Source organism: Hipposideros armiger, unplaced genomic scaffold (genome assembly GCF_001890085.2).
Source record: "Hipposideros armiger isolate ML-2016 unplaced genomic scaffold, ASM189008v1 scaffold_314, whole genome shotgun sequence".
NCBI classification, from domain to species: Eukaryota; Metazoa; Chordata; class Mammalia; order Chiroptera; family Hipposideridae; genus Hipposideros; species Hipposideros armiger.
The window spans coordinates 1,921,252-1,925,628 of NW_017731664.1; positions in this window are offsets into that span (position 1 = coordinate 1,921,252).

Below are 4,377 nucleotides of genomic sequence, written 5' to 3' on the forward strand. Positions count from 1 at the left end.
ATATATATATATATATATATATATATATGTATGGTCATGGGATGTGGAGTATAGTGTGGGAGTGGAGTCGAGGGATTTGTAATAGATATGTATGATATTGGGGGGAAGTGAGGTGATGGATTGGGGGAGGGCGGTTGTCACCTCTAGGGGTAAAAAGTATAACTATGGCACTGTGCTGTACAGCTGAAATTAATTCTAAAAAATGTGTATTTCACAATAAAAAATAATAATTAAAAAAATTAATGATAAAAAAAGTGACTGAGGGGAAAGAGCTTGGGCGCCCTGAGATTGGGTGGGAACTGCTGGAATGGTCCAGGCTGAGTGGATGAGGGCTGGAGCTGGGAGGGCAGGGGCATGAATCAGAGCCTGGGATGATGCAGTAGCTCCTAGTGAGGACGGGATGTGGACACTCACATTCTAGGGGAGCCCTTACCTGGTGAGTGTTGGCTGTTGAAGTGGTCGAACTGGTTCATCCAGACTTGAGGGCTGTGTGTGCTAGCTGTGCAGTGGTACCTTCTGAATCAGGAAGCTGCCAGGAAAAGCAGATCACGGTTTGAAAGAGCGCTTGCTTAGAAAAATGACTCTGAGGAGAAGGTGGTCATCTCCCAGTCTGACTGTTCAGATATAAGTCCATCACGGTCTGTGATTTGAGTGTCTGGTAGACATGTTTGAAATGCAAAGTATCTATTACACTGTCAAGTCACACATTAAGATGTCACTTACTACAGAAAGAGTCTGTGGAGGAATTCTTTAAATAATGAGCTTCATTTATGCATTACTATGTAGTTTCTTTATCAAAAAATATATTTGGGTCCCCCACTTCTCTAACAAGCTTGTTAGCAGCTGCAACTCCCTGGGCATGGTGGGTGGAAAATGGTCTTCATGTGAAAAGCCATACATACAGAAGTGTGGGGGTAGGAGTTTGGAACAAGACTAACTGATGAGAATCTAAATTCTCCAGGATTAAGGGATCAGTTATAAAAACATAATCTTTCTAGAGAAAAAAAGGTAGAGATGCAAAGACACAAGAAATAATAATATGAGGTCTATTTTATATGTAGTGATCCACCCAGACCAGGAAATTTTGGAGAACTGTCAATGCCTAATTTCATATCTTGTGTTTCTCAATATACTTAGCACACACCTCATGCACTAATAATGCCCAACAAATTTGAGCAAAAATGAAATGATTTGTTTTTATGTAGCTTGCTGGTTCATATAATCTTAAAGCTCCTAGAAAAAGATTAACTGAATAAAATAAGATCATCATGAAATGAGTTATTGAGCATTTACTATATGGAAAGCACTACTATTGAGCTAGTCAAAAGAATCTTTTTTCAGGAATAATGCAAGACCTTAACCAAAACAGCTCTTAGATGTTTAATATTCTGTACCTCTATGGTAGGCTACACACCTTCACATTCCTAGAAAGATTAATAACACCCAGGATTCCAACTTTAATGAGCAAATACAATCAAAAGAGTTACTGTTACATAATGGTTAAGAGCATGGACTCTTGATTTTTAACTTTGTTGTGTCAATTACTTAATTTAACTTTGGCAAGTTACTATCTTCTCTGTGCCTCATTTTACTCAATTATAAAATGTGATAATAATAGTACACACTGCCCAGGACATTGTGAATAATTCAGAAGTTAATGTAGCTAAAATGTTTCATTAGTTCCTGGTACATTGTAAGCTTTTGGTAAATGTTAGATACCATTATTATTACTCAGCCTTTCTTAAACATCATTTCTTAGTGATATTGGTTATTAATGACAGTTAGTTACACATATCCCTTAAGCAACAGTCTTATTGACTATAAATATATTGTTCTTAAAGCTTTATGATAACTGCTACTGTCCCTCTTGCTCAGCTGTGAAAAACACAGACAGATTGCCACTTTCAGGCTTTGGGGTCAGATTGCCCTTGTTCCAATCTAAATTCTGCTTTATACTAATGGTGTGAGCCAGAACAAGTTACTTCAGCTCACTGAGCCTGGGGTTTTCTCGCCTGTGACTCAGGGATAATATTATGCCCCTCACAGAGTTATTGTGGGGCTTAAATGTGATAATGGGTGTAAAATAGCACAGTCACTGGCACAGAGTAGGTGATCAACAATAGCTAAGTGGCACACAATGAAACTCTTGAGAGGGAGGGGAATGGGGAAACAAAACTCTCCTCCCACTCAGCATAAGCGCTCAGGTGTAGATCAAGAAAAAATGGAGTTCTGGAGTCCACAGAGCCACACAATTAGACCAACCTGCTAGGGTGTAGCATAGGAAATATAAATAGTAATGACCTAAGGCAAACAAATCTTTGCTTTCTTTTGGATCTCTTGGAGTCCTTCTTTTCTGCTAGTTTTCTCTTTTTTATTCTTTCTGATCCCAGAGAGCTGTTGCAGTAAGACACCATTCCCTAGCTCTTGGAAATTTGTGCAGGATCAGAGTAAGACCAGGAGAAAGGAGACAGAAAGTAGGTGGCTTAGCCCATTATGCATCTTATAAAAAAAGAAAGGGGTGGTGAGAGAGGGTGGGGGGGAATGGGAAAACACTTTTTCCTATATCCTCACTTACTTCCTCCTTTTAAGCTAAATTCTGAGACCTAGTGAAGAACAATATGGTGTGGGCCATGAAGAGAAGGACCAAAGAGCATTTTTACCATCCTGCTGAGTTTGCCCTCTTGTATGGGCCCCACACTGGATGGGAAAAAAATAATCCTTGGCAGCATATATTGTCCAATCCAGGATAAACTAAACAGTGATTTCTCAACATTATTTATCCCCTGGGTACTGTACAGATTTTTTTAATGGCCACAAATTCATCAAAACTCCTCCCACCAAGATGTAAAGTCTGTTCCATCTCTTTAAATCATCATGGCCTTGTAACTGCTTCAACTAATGCAATATGACAAAAGCAACACTACATTACTTTTGATGTTAAGTCATAAAAAGCCATGTAGCTTCTACCTGGTTCTTTTAAGATAATCCCTCTGAGAGAAGCCAGTTGCCCTTCAAGAAGTTCAATAACCCTGAGACTGCCATGCTACATGTAGACACTCCAGGAAACAATCTCTGCAGATCCAGTCTTCCAGCCATTGCCACCAAGGCACCCAACATAGAAGTGAAGCCATCTCAGATCCTCCAGACTATCTCCTCTATCATTTAAGTACCTCAAGTGACCTCAATTGACACCACAAGGAGCAAAAAAAATCACTCAGCCAAGCTCTGCCAAATTCCTGAACCACAGAATCCATGAGCGTAATAAAATTCATATTGTTCCACTAAGCTTGGGGTGGTTTCTTATGCAGCATTTGTAACTGGAACAAGTACTTAGTTAGGGTCTGCACATAGCCAGTGGGGGTTTGGAACTCCCAAGATAACACACTCAAATATTTATTTTCCTATGGAACATGACCTTGGCTTTGTGGTGATGTTTTTTTTATTTCTGCTTCATTTTAGCTTTATCATTTTGAATAATAAGTCTATGACCAAACACTAACTATGTGGTGACAGGGCCAACTTGAACTTGTCCAAGAGATGGAAGAGCAAAAACGAGAAAAATAAACACTGGGAGTAAAATTAGTGCTTCTAAGGTAATTTCGTGAGGAGGAACTGCCAGGTGGACTAGGATAAGCTTCTGAAACTGTTCCTAGCTCTCCTTATCCTGAGAATTTAGCTCTGTCTGCTCCAGTTCAAGGGGGACAGCCACAGATGATGGTTCTTTCCCACCATCAGCATAGCTGCCTTTTCCAATTCCTTCATATGGACTCACTCTGAACAACTGATAATGGTAATGACTATGACCATCCTGTCTCAGAATCTTTGTAAGGGTCAGTAAGGTTGGCGCATATTGAAAGGAGGAGTTGGAAATGTCCAAGGAAGCCAATGTCTTACCATCTGGGTTTTTAATCATAAACTTCACTAATCTGAAGGAAGTTGAGGTATTTACAAGGAAGCATCCAATGTCAGGTGTCCAGTATTAGAGCCCTAGAATTGGGGGGCATAAAGACCCTCAGAGGTGTTTTAGTCCAATTACCTCACTCTATGCATGATAAAAGCTCAGAAAGGGGAGGTGATTTGGATAAATTTATTAAACCAGTAAGTGTCAGAGGCAGGAAGATAAACCTGGTTTTCCAAGTCCTAATCAAGAGTTAGTCTCGCCACACTCTACATCAATGCCTCAGAAATTTTTTTTTTAAGATTTTTATTGGGGAATTGGGGGATGGGAACAGTGTTGGGGAATTGGGGGAAGGGGAACAGACAAGTTGCTGTCGTTTTGTTATTCAGTCTAGTTGTGGAGGACGTTGCTTCACTGGCCCAAGTTGGCACCATCATTGCGCTCTTCCTGGGCGAGGCAGATCAGTCGCCGGCTTCTGG